Genomic DNA, 17,362 nt, shown 5'->3' on the forward strand with positions numbered 1-17,362 from the left:
TTTACTATTATTATGAACCATCATGTAAATATTTGTGTTTTCCAATGTTCTTAGGTGACCTCTGTGAAAAGGTCATTTGACCCCAAGGGGGTCACAACCCACAGATTGAGAAACACTGCTCTAAATGGATACACACTAGAAATGTGTTTTGGCCTCAAATTTTTCCACTCCTCCATTCATCAGAAAGAAATGGATTCTGTGTCAGTGACCTATGATTTGTGGTCCCAAATTTTCTGACTACTTGATGTCTTCAAAATATGGACATCTTTATTATCTATAACAAAGCATTTTAATAGTTAAGGGTATGGATTTGGGAACATGGCTGGCTGTGTTCAAGATTCAACTCTTCATAATTTTTCTGTCTTAGGCAACCCACTCCATTTATGTGGGCCTCAAGTTGTCTTCTATAAAATGGGAGTACTAAGATATCCTTTCACTTATAGCAGGTATGAGAATTATATGAACGCATATGTGCCAATGCTTATCACAGCATCTGACACATACTTAGTGCCCAATAAGTGTTAACAAGCTACTACAAGATTTCTCTGCTCCAACTGTGTACTACTGCAGGTAATGGAGGATGCAGCAATTGTATGTTCCATTAAAATTCTATGCATTCTGATTTATATTTCATTGAAATGATCATCTTTAGCTCCAGCAATTATGTCCCATTTCTTCAGAACTTTAACTTACAATTAATTTACTTTATTTTGAATGCACTGTCCTAAAGTTTTCATTCATTTATTCATGCATTTAATGATGATTATTAAGAATCTCTTATGTGCCCAACATTGTGTTCACTTGCAAAATTAAATAAAGAGGAGGAAATAAGTACCAATATAAATTGGAATGTCATGATCTCCATTTTAAATTACTCTACTACCAAACATTCTGAACCCAGAATTGTGCTTTTCTTTTTAACTTTAGAATTTTCAAGTTAAGAAACTTCATTAACAATCCTGGTCTGAATATTTACATTTACTATATTGATAATATAGCAATTCATTCATCATAAGGTAGTAGAACTGACAAAGTATCTATTTGAGAGACTTAGTGCCTAGTTAGCAATGATAAACATCTAGATTTTCTCTATTTCCCCTAAAACCCATTACACTTCTTCTGTACCGGCTGCCCACTCCAAAGAATGTAATTGATCGGATATAGACTTGCTCAATAAACTCTCTCATCTTGGAAATATCTTTAGTAATGTAATTAATGTCCAAATAATTTCTGAAGCATTGTTTTAAAGCTGGATGAATTTAGATCCAGTGAACTGTTTATCTCTTCTTATAGTGAATCATCTTTGTAATGTGTGCCTATGTCATTTTTATTTGCCTAGTACATGTATTCCTTGAGAGATTCAGTATGATAATGAAACCTTGTTGACCTCTCTTTGAGGTTTAGGAGGGGCCATTGGATGTCATTGACCATGATATTAGAATATATTTAGAAAGCCAAATCTTGCTGGGATATCACAATGTCCTACTGCACTATATGGCACTATCTCCCTGGAAGGTTGAATTGGTATTCATAGGAAGGTCACTTTTAATAAGTTTTGCCTTTACAACACCAATGTACTTAGGAGCTTAAGTTGTGTTTATACAGATTCAAATCACAGCTATCAGGTTTAACAGCTTCTTTCCTTTAATAAGATTTGGCATTTCACAGTCAAATTTTTCTTCTATTTTATAACTTTTTTTTCTATTACTTCTTTGACTCTCTTTTTTATGAGAAAGCTAAGTATCTATTTCCAATTCCATAATCTTTTCTTAATTGCTAATCTGAAAACAAATAGAAACACTAAAAAGGTATTGTGAATTTTACTAACAAAAATTATCCAAATTGTTTGATGCTAATAATCTTTTACCTTCTTTCTTCTTAATAAAGGACATTTTAAGAAAGCTACCAAACTTGCAGACATGAAAATTAACTTTTAAGATGACTAGTTTATTACACAGAATATATAATTTAAGTGAGAATAACTCTAGGTTATTTTTTTCTGCTTATTTTGCCCAAACAAAACCAATATGGGAAACAAAGATAGATAAACTTCAGACATCCTTGTTGATCATGAATATGAAAGAAAACTCTAAAATAGTTCATTACATATGGTCATATTTATCATTTAATTTGTTTTCTACTAAAATGTTAAATTCTTGATAAAGTAGGTTTACTTCTCTGTCATATGCTTCAATGTATCAACCTACTTAATAGATGCGATGAAATGTGTTCCTATCAAACAGATTGATGAAATATATTCTGAATAATCTACATTTCACCTATTGCAGCTTCTCGGTTTTGTCACTATTGATCTTTTGGGCTGAATAAGTTTCTACTGTGGTGGGAATTGTCTTGTACATTGTAGATGATTTACCAACATCTTTTGCCACTGCATTCCCCAGTAATGAAAACCCAACTTGTTTACCAGCATTGTCCAATATCCCTGGAGAACAAAAATTGAGAATCACTGGTTTACAATGGGGATAGAGAAACCTCCTTACACGAAATGCCTTTAGCATCTTAAGTGCTAATAGCAGAGAAATTCCAAGTAAAAGAACTGTCATTTTCACCTTGAAAACCCCCCACGATCATATCAAATTCAACTGGGAAGATCACAAAGCCAACAGAACAAATAGTTATCATAAAGGAATTGCAACAGTCAGACTATTTGTTTCCACATTTGGAAAGCCATCTAGATGTCTCTATTCTTGTACTTCACAAACTTTATAATACTTGCAAATCACCTAGGGAGCTTATTAGAGAAGCAATTCAGATATATTAGTCTAAGGTGATATTCAAGATTTGAATTTCAAGCAAGTTCATTACTGATAGTGTTGCTATCACTCTGTGGACCACAATTGGCATACCAAGGCTCTAGCTACACAATAGATCCTACTAATAAACTTGGTAGCATCTAATAGTTAAAGAGCAACTAGCTCTGTGGAGCTTACTGTGTATATGAGAAAGGAATGAAGCCACAGTACAACCAGTCAGTGGGACTAAATCCAAGTAATTGCCTCATTCCTTTTGTAGAGTCAACACCTTTGCCCTCACACTCTGTTCTTAATGATGTTACTTACATCACATATTCAATGACATTTTGCCTTCAAGAATGCATTTGCCTCGGAAATGAAAAGTCCCTCATTTTTGGCAACAGTTCCTACATGTCCCATGTATTAAAAGGAAATCATATTCAGAAATCTCTCAACAACATATAACTTGTTTGCATAGATTACATTATGTATATTATTTCCTTTTCATCACAACCCTGTATAATAAGGAAGGATGGCCATAGTATCAGAATTGAACCACCACATACTGTTTGTCATGAGTACATTGATACAGAAAAGAAAAAAACATAATAGTATATGCAACAGGATAAAGAGTTCCTATATGTTCAAAACTTTAATTTGCATAGACATCTACCTAGTATCTCACGGAGCAGCTATAAAATTCAAGCAGACCTCAAGTGGGGGCAAAGGAAATCTACCAAAACTCAGAGATTTGTATTAGAGAACAGCAATTTTGCCATTTTGGAAAATGAATACATCCGTTTACAGCACTTGAAAGGGTGCTGAAGAGATCACTTAGCAGTTCAAAGTGCTTATAACTCTTCAAAAGGACCAGAGTTCAGCTCACAGTAGTCATCTCAAGTGGCTCACAACTGCTGGGAACTCCTTTTCCCAGCAATGGGACACCTACTTTTTCGTTCCAAGGACACCTGCACTCATATGCACAAATACAAATTATTTTAAAGAACAAAATAAATTATTTGAAGGAAGCTCACCAAAATCATCTAGTTCACACATACCATAAGCACAACATGATATATGTAATCAGAAATAATAGATAAGATAGTATGTCTATGACCAATACTCACTAATAACCCCTCACTCTCCTTTTCAGAATCACTCTCATAGTCTCATTATTTGTAGATCAAATCTACCTTTTTAGTGATTATGCTTCCTATATCACTTGAAATATTACTTCACTGCAGGCTGTTTAGAGGAGATAGTTTATCTAAGGCTGTTGAATGAAAATCTTTCCACTTGTAAAATATATAAAAATACATATGTATTTACCACCTTCAGGTAAAGCACATACATGAATTAGACTTAGTAGTTAAGTCACTACTTCCAGAGGGTTGTATACCACTATCCTGGGGCAACATTGCTGGAGAGAGGATGATAGCTGTGCTTTGTATGGCTGTGAGTTCCAGCATGTGGTTGAGAAATGGCACAACTGGGTCATAATACAATACAAAAGATATAACTTTTAATAAGCAGTTCCTGGATGTCGAACTCTGACAACCAGGTCAGTAAACTGAGAAATTTGACATGACACATAAAAAATGCTAACTGCTCTTTCAGGTCACATAGCAGGAGAAAGTATGTTGATTTCCAATAGATTACCATGGTAACTTGTGTTAGATTTTTAGTGCTGAGAAATACATTTGCAATCTCTAAGAGATATGTTAGCTATTTGTCTCTGCTTTTAGGGCACATGTTCTATTTTTAGCATGTGCTCAATAAAGAGTAATATGTATGAAGGTTTAGTTTCCTAAATTAAAAGTGGACATTTAAATGTCCCAAAAACAAATGAAAAAATAAATTCAGAAAGAAAACCCAGCAGTATATTCAGGAAGGCACACAATAATCATTTTTAAACCACCCAAGAATTATTATCATTAGTTGAACTATGCTGTGAATGAAGATTGACTGAAAAGAGATTATGAACGATGATGGAAAAATTGAGTTTCTTGAGAGTCTTTTAATTTTCACTCTTCAGCTGCTCATTACCTAGAGCAAGTCTCTGCCTCATTGGTCTTCAGTTTCATCATTTGTAAACTAATTGTCCCTCAGCTTCAGGGCAGAAATCTTGAAAGAACATATTAAGTACTCACAATAATATATATTAGGTCATTTTTCAGATTCGCGGATTTTCAAGGTGCTGGGCCTCATTTTGTCAAGCCTAAAAGTTAATTGAAGTGGTTGCTCTTCCCAAGGGCTTTTCTTCTGGTTGCCTCAGAACTTTGCTCCCATTAGTGCAAAAATACAAACTAAAGTTCCTTACACATAAACGTAAATGTAACAGGCATTTACCAACATCTGAAAGAAAGCCTGGTATGGTGTGGTTCATGCCTATAATCCCAGCATTTGAGAGGCTCAACAATAAACTGCAAAGGTCTGAGGCCAGCCTGAACTATATAATGAGTTTGATGCCCACTTGGGCTACAGAATGAAACCCTGTCTCCAAAAAAAAGCCTGAACAAGTGAACCTTAAATTACCTGACTTGAAGAATTTGAAAATTTAAATCTAGAATCTAATATAAAATGATTTCTCTGGAGGAGGAATAATGATAGGTTCTGCTATTTCTTGTCCCCCAAGCCTGCTCATTACACCATGGTTTTCTTTTTAAGTTCAATAAACTATTTGCAAATTTAGAAACAAGGCCAAAGTCCCACCATGGTCCTCATGGTCCTCAATTGCTTTATGTATTCAATAACAGAGAGTGATCAAAAGCATTCAAAAGTGAAAAGACAGAGATCTTTCTGTTACTCCCATTGGAGAAGTAAATCAGCATGTTCTGTCATTACTGTTTTGGCCCCAATATCTCCCACTTTGAAAACACCAAGATTTCAAATGAAACTTTTCTCCAGAGAGAAATTATTACCAGTGATTTTCACCAAAAACAGTTGTTTTTAATGCTTTCAATAATTAGAAAATATATTAAACCCTTAAAAAAAGAAAACTGAAATTATAGCAAAAGTCTGATACTTATCAATGCTTCCCACTTTGTATGCTGTAGTACAATAAGGTTTTATATGTGCACAGTGTTTTACAAATTTATTTGCACTAGTGGAATATTCTTCAAATCATAATATTTTTATCAGAGTCCAATGTTTCTGTAAAAAACAGTGTAAAACATGGCTCTTATTGGTTATCTAAGCAGTCCAGATGTTCTGTGTTCTTTGGGCATCCCAAAGCATTCCCAATGGAAGAATGACTTGCTCTAACTGTGACAATATATCCTCTGGTGGACTATTGCTTTCAGGATAAGCATCACATCCTTTAACAAAAAAAAAGAGGAAAATGGCAATGCCACCTTCACTTTGACAATTTTCTCTCCAGAGAGGTTTTGTAACATTCCATCTGTGCCTGTCTATTTGTATGACATGCTAAGAAGGAAATTCCTAGTAGAGAGAAAGCAAATACTTTTTCTTCGAAGATATTTCCTTTTAGGCCAGTGCAGTTTGACACCTTGATATACAATAGCCTTGTCTTCTAAGCTGGTCACCTGAGGCCCTTTTGTTCTTTATTTTAACAGTATGCTCATTCTTTGTCTGATTTCTCTTTTGAGAGCTAAGATAAAAGAGCCCACTCTGAATCTTTCATATGTCTGTATGTGTGCGCAAATATGTGATGATGTGTATGTCCAATGTATACTCCTTATATACTAATATTTCAAATGCTGTTTTATAGTCTAAAGGGGAAAAGTTTTCTGCAATAAATCCCTACTTATGCTAGGAACTACATATTGTACCTTTTGAAAATGAATGCCAAATTCCCCCAAGGGTAATCATGATCTTATTGTTCTGACCTAAATTTGGAAAACCAGCTTAACTGATACATGACATGAATGCTCAGACAACTATTTTATTTTGACAAAGGCACAGGTTATTTACTTTGAAAGTAAATTAAAAAGATAGACAATATATGTTAACTAAACAGGACAAGGAGAAATTTGCCTAAAATCATCCAGCTTATAACAAATATATTTTCACATTTCATGCTATATCAAATAGTTTTTCAAAAACATTTCCACTCTTGCACTATGCCAATTAATGATTAATTTTTATCTCTGAAATCTGCCAACAAAACCGCACAAATACATACACAAAATGTCAAATGTATTGCTTACTTCTCTCGTGATTATTATTCTTACAGTTTTTTTACATTCATATATAAAAAACACATATGTTCTAACACAGTGACACTTCAGTGCTCAATAAATATTAGTGTGTATTTTGTAGTAGATATGTCCTTGCATGTCAGAATCTACAGGATGTGAGTTCTTTTAGGCGATAATCATACATTTCTCCCACCACTTTATCAATAGGGTGCAAAAGCACTGTACCACGACACTATATAGAAAACACTTATTAAGCAAGCATAAAATGAATGAATGAATGGATGGATGGATGAAAAAAATGGATGTGGGTGTCGTATCTCAGTGGCAGAGCACTTATCGCCAAGGTCTAAAGAAATAGTAGGTGATTCTCAGATTCTAAGTGAATACAAACTTAAAATTCTGTATATCTATACAAGATTATATTATCAGCATATTTATGAGGGAAGGATAACTTCTAACTCTATACTATAAAGTCCATTTTCTCTCTTTCTGTGTGTGTGTGTGTGTGTGTGTGTGTGTGTGTGTGTGTGTGTGTATGTGTGTGTGTGTTCAGGCCAGAGCTTGACATTGGGTGACTTTTTCTATTGCTCCCCACTATTTGTTTTTGAGATGTTTGAGACCTTTCACTGTACTTGGATCTCCCCAAATCAGTGAGATTAGGTAAGAAGCAGCCAGCAGGGGACTTCCTGTCCACCCACTGCGTGCTAGGATGACATGCATGTGCCACTGCCCTTGAACTTTCTTATGTGAGTTTTGGGGATTGAAATTAGGTCCTCATGTTTTCACAGCAAGAACTTTACAAACTCAGTCATCCCCTCAGCTCCAGGTTCTCTACTGTATGTATAATGTATATTTTAACCAAGTAATGGTTATAATTTTCAGCCATTTGAACATTATGATATATTAAACCAAAAATGACGGACAGAGATACTGGAATTTTAGAGTAGAAAGAGATACATTCTTATTGAAATCTGTGTGAATTCTTAAGCATCTATCTAGTTATTTATTTATTCAACAAATCATCACTGAGTTTCTACAGGATGCCAGACAATTTTCAAAGGACTTGAGATAATTACTGAAAATAATTTAAAGAATAGAAAAAAAACAAACAATAAAACAACCAAAGAGTCACCATCATGTAATTTAGATTTCATCAAGTCACAAAATAAATAATAATATGGCTAGTAATAAGAAAATTGAATATTATATTGTGTGGTAACAAAAACTATAGAAAAATATGAGTCCAGGATGCTTTTTTTTTTTACTTAAAATGAGCGGTTGGTAGAAGAATTTCATATGGTGCTATATGAGCTAAGATATAAGAAACAATTAGAGTAGCTGGGCATAGTGGCACATGCCTAAAGTCAAACACTTATTTAGGGGAATCGGGGTTTTGAAACCTGCTTAGGATACATAGACAGCCTAAAATACACAGTGAGACCCTGCTTCAAAGAATGTGCTTTCACATACACATGCATGCACACATACATGCACACACACATGCGTACACACACACACACACACACACGTACACACACACAGAGAGAGTCAGACAGACAGACAGAGACAGAGAGATAGAGGGAGGAGGAAGTGGAGAGGAGAACACAGAGGAGAAAGGGGTGAAAGGAAGAAGAGGAGCGTGGCATGAGGCATCTGGGACAGAAGCATTCTTGGGCAGAAGGGACAGCCGAAACCAAAGCTCTTATGATAAAGCAACTGTTTATTATGTTTATAAAACCATAGACAAATGCCACTCTTTTGACATAGAGCACAGTAACTGATGAGACAGCAACAGGAAACCCATGTTGTAAGTGTGAATCACTTTCCCAGGAAAAGCTTCACTGAAAGCAGACTTTAGACTTCTGCATCGTTGGTGGGGATTTAGAAAATGAAAGGCAAAGGTTCTAGGTTGCCACCGAATCTAATAAAACTTCAGTTCACAATGGATGGATGACTATGGCTGGGGGTCACTTAGCTTAAAGGAATGAATGCCAATACAAACAATTCCAAGTTCATTTGATGGATAATCAACAAAGTACCTGGAGAAAATCTCAAGGTGAAGACGTATTTGGGGAAGATTAACTTGAAGTCTTTTGTATAGATTAGCTGAAAATAACTGTACATGGTGCAACTTAGTTCAAAGGTAATCAAGCAAAAATACACTTATTTATAACAACATGATAGTGTGATTTTTTTTAAGTTATCATTTGACAGTTTAATGCACTTCTTTAATGACAGTCATTTATACCTCCCATTCCCTTCCTTTACCCACTTCCTCTCCTACTGGAACCCTTCTTCTTGACAAATCTCCTTTCTACTGTTATGTTTCTCTTCATATGTGACCCACTGAGTTTAATTTAAGTTCTTGCCTGTGAACAGGTGGTAGGTCATTTACCACAGCAAGAGCACCTTGTCGGTGTTCTATATCCCTGAAGAAAACAAAATCTCTCTCCTTTAGCAACCATTCATTGCCAGTAGTTCCTCAAGGAGATGGAGGGCCTCATGGGCCCTTGTCTCATTCATGAAGAAATGAAGTGGGGCCCAATATTTGGCAGGTCTTGTGCAGATAGACACAGCTGCAATGTATCCACAAGTGCAATGGCAAGGTAATGTCTGGGAGATATATCATTCTGCTGCATATCTCCATTTTATTTGTCCTTTTATTTTTAGCTATTATTTTAGAACAAAACAGCAAACATTCCTCCAAAATTTTAAGGTTAGTTTAATAAATATCTACTTCACCGAGCAGTAGTGGTGAATGCCTTTAATCCCAGCACTCAGGAGGCAGAAGCAGACAGATCTCTGTGAGTTCAAGGCTAGCCTGGGCTACAGAGTGAGTTCCAGGAAAGGCACCAAAACTACACAGAGAAACCCAGTTCTAAAATCCAAATAAATAAATATCTACTTCTTTTCTCCACCTATGCTCACCAATTATTAACATTTTGGCACATTGTCATTAAATAATTCCTGAACATAGGAAAATGGATAAAAATATACTATGCTGCATCACAGAAAGTACATTGCAGACATTGTGACTAATTCTTCAGTGTGACTCTCTTAAATTGCCAAGTGCTTTTTTATATACATCCAAAGAACATTTACCAAAATTACAAAAATTCAAAATAATAAAAGGCTACTGTCTCTTATATGGTAGGTCTATAGTCTAGTTATAGACATTGTCTCAACAGATACTCTTTATATTACATTTTCAAAATAATAAAATGCCTTGCATTTAGATGTCCAGTTACCCTAGTGTCCATTAATCTGAGATGGCTCCTTACTTTTCTTTGTCTTTAATCAATACTGTTATTTTCTGAAGAGTAGTAACAAGCTGAGTTGGATTCTTACAGCTGTCCTTCAGTCTAGATTGGCCTGACACCTCCTCATTTTTCAAATTATTATCCATTTCTAGCTACCATCAATGATGTGTGTCTTCTTAGTGTTTTATACCAGAGACCAGTTTATATCACTCCTGGCAATATTAACTTATGCCACTTTTGCAAAATGGTGCTTATTTTTCTTTTTAAGTAATCAGTAAGAAGGTACCTTAAGAATGTGAGCATCCTGCCTCACCAATTGTCTACCTCATAATTTTAACATTTATTGATAATTCTTACCTGAATCAATTGTTACTATGGTGGAGGAAAATGAGAATTTCTATGTCATTTCTATTTTATTCACTAGTTAGCATTCTACTTTTATTTAAAGCTTTCCAATTTTGTTTGATTATAATTTACACAAACGCATGGATTTGTGTTTCATTATATCTTCCCTTAAAAGCATAGACTTAAGAATAGTCCTTACTTCAAGGTGAAACAAACAAAAACCATATTCCAAGTGAAGTTTTTACAAAATTATACCTAGAATGATGCATTTTTACTCTAGTTCTTTCTTCATTTTTATTTTGTGGTGGGTTAAAATATGACAATTCAATTCCAAAGGCTTCTGGGAACTTAGTCTTAAGTAGGCCATCATGATTGGGCTCTAACCATTGGCTATATTTTCCATCCTTGATTGGCAGTAACTAAAAGTTCATTTAACACTTTCCCTGATAACCTCCTCCCAAAATGTCAAGATATGCTATATTTGGTCACAGTGATTAAGCTATTCCATTGATAATCTATTTTTATTTTGGTTATGATAATTTTATGTATCTTTCTTTCTTCTAAAAAAAAATAAAAAGACTTAAAATTATTCTCCTTACATAGGAATATATACCTCCCCAAAACTTTTTCTTGCTATTATACAAGTAGCAATTTGTTTTCTTAATATAGCATCCCCCTGCCCCCCAAAAAATATAACTGCTTCTAAATTGTGCTGATGTATTGTAAAAACTGAATTGAATATCTTTTTGGGCTGAGCATAATTATCCTCCTGTCAAGAACAAATAATTTATACTGCTCCAGAGTAATAAATATGCATATGAAGTTATGTGGATGGATAAATCCTTATAAACCTTAGCTCTTTATAACACAATAGTAGTGGGGAAAAGTACATCATGAATGAAGCTAATGAATAAACTGGGATCATTATAATGTCTATCATGTCTTTCCACAAAAAACTTGCATTTTACAGCCTATATATCAGGTGAGAATATTTCAAAGGATTTCATATAAGAACAGAACAATTTTAGACTGAACTACTTAAGAGTAAGCCACCCAAAGTCTTCCATTATACTTTCAACAAGATTATACATCTATATGAATATGAATAGAGATAAAAATGCAAAATGGAAACTCAAACTGAGCTCAAAAAACACATGAACTTTTATTTTGTTAAAATTTTACTTCTTCAAAGATTTCTAACAAGAGTTTCCAAACACCAATACCAGGTACAGAACAATAAAATATATATTTTTTAACTACACTAGGTACTTGCAGCAAGATTAGTATAAACGAAGTACATTTATTATTTGCAATGTAATCCAATATACTAAGAGATGGCATGTGCTTTATTTTAATTAGCTGTTTCTTTTAAAGGGTTGCTTGCACCAACTGTCTTGATAAGAGAAAAAAATTGTAGTCATTGCTCAAAATGCTTGTAGCAAATCTAGTTTTAAATTGAAGCAATTTATTCAGAAGCCAGTCTACTACTGCAGCAATAATCAATGTGTTTCTCTTAGACTGTACTGGAGCTTTCCAAGGACTATTGTTAAATTGCCTGTAACTAAATGACTGTTGGTGCCCTTAAATGTAACTCTTTGGCACTTGTTCATTTGTTGTGTTTAAGCAAATGCCAGCTTCCCTTAGGTTTTTGCTGAGCAATTTTGCTTTACAATTTTCAATATTCAGTCTCAGTCCCTTAAAGGAGGTAGACGCTATCATTTTAACCAAATGATACTTTTTTTTTCTTTTTGAAAGTCTGGCTTTTCTCTTTCCGTTCTCAAAAGTTGAATTGTGCTGAAATGGAATCTTTTTGTTTTCTAATGCTGCCACTTCAGGCAACTCAAAGTAGAACTGAAAATCAGGCTCCTTTCAAAAGGAAAATGACATTTGCAAGGGCAACACCATTCACAGTCACATAGTAATGCAAAGATAAAAGGCAATAGGAGGCCCAGATAATTTCTCTTAACTATGGCAAAATTTAGCCCTTCTGATTTTCTCCTGAACTCATAGCTACGCCATAAAATACATAAGGCTCATATTAATGAAGAGTTCAGCTTGGATCAGGAATATACAGATTAAATCTAATGCACCATTTTCCTTGAGAGCATTTCACAAGGTGACAAATTTAGGTCAACTTAATAAATAGTAAGTAATCTGTGCACATTTACAATAGATATGCTGATATAAGATAGAGCAACAGAGGAGCAGGCACTGGTGTGTGCCTTGTGAGAAAAGACAAAGTTTAATTCCTGACCTCCTTCGAAGGATGCTGTAAGAACAGAACACCATGTTTTTACACAGAGCATCTGAAGAGAAATTTGACATATGCTTAAGATTTTGGGTAAAACAGCAAGTGGCAAATGCTAAGTTTCTTTGGACCAGTTTTCAGATGCTCTAATTAGTAGTAATAAATGACTGCACCTCAAAAGAAGTATTATTATTCATTGCTCAGTTTTTAAGTACATGGAATTTTTCATGTTTGTATATTAATTGCAAAACTACATCAACCCTATTATTTCTTATTACATATCATACAATACTATGATTGTCTAAATATATAGAATATTTAAGATATTATGTACAACTTTGATGACTCATGACCTCTATAAAAATAAATAGCTCAAATATTCTCTAGAAATAAAAATAACTTACTTTTGTACATATTACATTTCTAAAAAAAAAAAAAACAATTGTCCATGAATTTGAAAGGGAATAAAGATGGATATATGGGAGGGTATGTAGGAAGGGAAGGGAAGAGAGAAATGTTATAATTATATTATAATCTCAAAAATAAAAGATACAACAATTTTAAAAGTACCAAGAAAAAATAGCTGTTTGAAAGTATGTAGAAACGTAGATTATGAACACCACCTAAAGAAATATGAGTCCCTTTTTAATTGAATTGCTAAGAACGTGCTTCGGGCATCATTTTTATTGTCTCTAAAGCTATTTAAGTAGATATGGTACTTACACTATGTTACAAGCTTGGGCCTAGTGCTATACCTCCAGCTGCAAACGGTAGACTTGGAGGCACTATAGAAAAATCATTCCCTGCTTGGCTACTTATCTACAGGAGAACAGCTGTTCTGACTCCAATATTTCCTTAGAGTGTCTCCCCACACAGGCATTGGGTCAGAACTTGTAATAGCTTTTCATAAGCAATCAGAATTTTAAAGAATTGAATTATGATTGGCATAAGATAAAATTCATAGACCTCAAGTAATCAGATCAATAAATTTTAACAAATGCATACACTGTGTATCAACCCCAAGACAAGATTTAAAAAAAAAAAAACTATTTCCTTGACCCTGCAAAGTTCCCCCTTGCCCCTCTCCAATAAACTTTCCCGTCACTTATCCCACAAAAAAAGTACAGTTTCTGGGTTATATCACTGTGCATTGTAATAGGCTGTTTCTAAACTTTTGCAGAACCATATGGTAAATAGTACTTTGTGTTTGGCTTCCTTTACCCAGCATAACCCTATGAGTTTTTGCATCGTGTATATCTTTAGTTTCTTCTTTTGCTTGGTGAATAAAATCTATTTATGGGCTGACGCTAGTTTATCCAGCATCTCCTGTTAATGAGATGGGTTGTTTCCCGTTCTGGTTAGTATGGATAAGACTACTCCAAGTATTTTTGCACAAGATTTCCTGAAAGTATCTGTTTATATCTCTTGGATAACTACATAGGAGTGGAATTGTCATTGACATTTAAAACTTTATTAGAAAACGTTCCCAATGTAATAGCACAATTATGTTCTCTTATCAGCAATGTTTAAGACTGGGAATTACGTATTCTTAATCAAATTTCCATTCTTTTCTTATATGCAAGAAATTTTAGTTGTAAATTATGTGTCTTACTTTAGGGTTTCTATTGTTGTGATAACACAGCATGACCAAAAGCAACTTGATGAGGAAAGGGTTTGACTTACATATCCTGAATCACAGTCTGTATAAGGAAGTCAGGACAGGAACTCAAGGTAGGGATCTAGAGGCAGGAGCTGATGCAGAGGCCATGGAAGAGTGCTGCTTACTGGCTTGCTTCCCATGGCTGCTCAGTCTGCTTTCTTACAGAGCACAGGACCACCAGCCCAGGGATGATACCACCCACAGTGGGATGTGCCCTCACACATCAATAGCTAATTAAGAAAATGACCTTCAGGCTTGCCTACAGCCTGATCTTATGGAGGGGATTTCTCAGTTGAGGTTCTTTCCTCTCAGATGACGTTAGTTTGGGTTCAGTTGACATAAAACTAGCCAGCACAAAGTATAAATAAAAAAACAGGTCCTTAAAAAAAGCCACAATGTGGGCTAGGTATGTATTTCAGTGGTAGAGCATTCATCTAGCATGACGTCCTGGGTTTGGCTCCTTGGACCACAAAATTGGTCATGATCAAAATCACTATCTTTTCCACAATGTCCAGTGTGTTTTAAATCAGGATGTTCTGATCCATCCTGTGGATATAAGCTGTACTTTCATTCAGGTTTCTCTGTGTGGTGAAGTTCACCTGGTGTTCTGAGAACAAAGACCCAAAGCACTCCACAGTATTACTTACTCACTTCTTCCTTCTGCTCACACAGTTGGAGGGAAACACTATTCTGAAGAACATTTCATATTTTGTTCTTGGCACCTTTGCGCTAGTCTCTTGTGTGGTTCCTTACAATGTTTAACAGATAAAGCTACTGTAATTATCTTCCATTGTTTCATATTAATTTACTTTGACTCTGAAATATTTAATTTCTTATTTGACTTTTTTCTATCTTAAATTCATAGTGAGGTCTTTTTTTATAAAATATTTTCTTCAATCTCCCATTTAATTTTACTAAATACAAAAAATACACTTGATTAAATAATAATTATATGTATTGACTTTATTAAATTGTTACACTAGAAATAAAGAACTAGATAATGAGAAATGTGACTGAGATTATTTTTCTTAATTGTTACAGAAAAAAAATGTTATCACATACAAGCATGCACACATACACACACACACACACACACACACACGCATTCTTGTGAGAAATTATTTTCTCTGCACTGTCTCATTGCTGTTACTATTTTACCCCATTTATAAGAATTTAGGAAGGAACTTGTTACCTAACAATATGTATTACTGCAAGTCATAACTATCTTAATGTTCTTTTTTTTTTTTTTTTTTTTTTGGTTTTTCGAGACAGGGTTTCTCTGCTTTGCGCCTTTCCTGGAACTCACTTGGTAGCCCAGGCTGGCCTCGAACTCACAGAGATCCGCCTGCCTCTGCCTCCCGAGTGCTGGGATTAAAGGCGTGTGCCACCACCGCCCGGCTGTCTTAATGTTCTTAATCTAAGCTTTTATGGACTGTGCTGTAAATTATATAACCCACTCCTTCACAGTTTCCCAATTACAGAATCTAAACCACTATTTTAGTGTTTTAATTTCAGGAATGACTGTATGTTATGTGACCCTATTCCTGGGGAGATGTGAACAAAAGTCTAGTCACTCCAGCTAGGAAACTGATGACAGACCAAAATATGGGTCCCACCAAGGATTAGTGCGGTGAACCAATGAGTTTTATTAGTGTTACTAATAGGAGCAGAAATAACTGCAATGACAGCAAAGCCCACCCCAGCACGAGTGATAGCTCACGAAACCTGGAAACCTAAAAGCATGCTGCACAGGCAGTCTGCGGGCAGCACGACAGGTTGGGGAGTGTCATTTCCCAACGACTCAGTAGGCCGAACCTCTTCCAGGCAGCTGCTCTGGTCTCAGGGTCTTTGCAGCTTAGTTTGCCTGATAGTGACTTGGGGGTTGGAAGGGTTGGGGGTGTCTTTATTGCTTACTCTGGCTAGGAGAGGCCTAGCAAATCTGGTTTGAGTTGTTTACTTCCTGAACTTAAGAAGGGGATGTTCTACTTCCTTAAAACGTCCTGTTGCTTCACGTCCCCCTTAACATTCTCTATGTTACCGAGCTTCCTTCCAAGATGTAAGGTTTTCCTCTGGGACAAAACTGCCACACACAGCACTAAACTTACTGGACTAAAGAAACTAGTACTTTTCAAGCTTAACTTCAGGGAACAACAGCTATCCAACAGTAATGACATTAGACTATGGTAATCAGTGACAACATTCATATACAGGCACTTAGGGCAGAGTGAGTTTCCATATCTGTATATGGATACTTACTACTTACATACCAGCAAACTAAACTTTGTTACAATCTTCATAAGCTCTAAAAGAGAAAATGTAACTATTTTATCCCAAATTTTGTCTGATCATTTTTGTTATATCAATATTCAGTATGATAAAGGAGAGCTTGTATGCAGCAAATGCCAAAAATTCCTCCTTTAGACTTGTTTAGAGTAACATGTCTAGCATAATATAAGGGAAAGTAAAGAAAAATAAGAAAACACATGTAGTATCTTAATTAAAAAATGTTTCCAGCACATTTTGTTGTGATATCCTCTAAGAGACCTACTTTTTCAATCCAGTTATGCTTTCTGCCTTCAAGATTACCCTAACACACCTGGACAGTACTCTTTTCAGAACAGTAACTCATCGGTTCTTGCAGGAGAGAGCAGACAGCACTCATTAGATAACTCTACCAACAGTCTAGGCAGCACTGTACATGTCCTCTAGGAACTATGATATTTGGCCCCTCTCTTTTTACCTTGAACCCAACTCCCAAGTAGCAGTTCAGGTAAGAAAAAAATCATCAAAATTCATATTCGGGTGATCATAAAGCTGTCTTATCTTTAAAATCTCATTTCTTTTTATCAATTCTGAAAGCATAGTTCACCAGACCTCCTCAAGGGATATGTGTACCTGTAGAGGTTGCTGCCCTAGGCCAATCCAATACTGAAGTT

At 35.2% G+C, this 17,362-nt stretch overlaps 1 protein-coding gene across 1 annotated transcript in view; it reads left to right on the top strand.

Annotated features, from left to right (window-relative positions):
* The window catches only part of Il1rapl1 (interleukin 1 receptor accessory protein like 1), a 1,285,879-nt gene that overhangs the window by 1,250,301 nt on the left and 18,216 nt on the right, over positions 1-17,362 (top strand). The window lies entirely within an intron of this gene.

The sequence above is a fragment of the Peromyscus maniculatus genome, chromosome X, assembly GCF_049852395.1.
Source record: "Peromyscus maniculatus bairdii isolate BWxNUB_F1_BW_parent chromosome X, HU_Pman_BW_mat_3.1, whole genome shotgun sequence".
In the NCBI taxonomy this organism is placed as follows: Eukaryota; Metazoa; Chordata; class Mammalia; order Rodentia; family Cricetidae; genus Peromyscus; species Peromyscus maniculatus.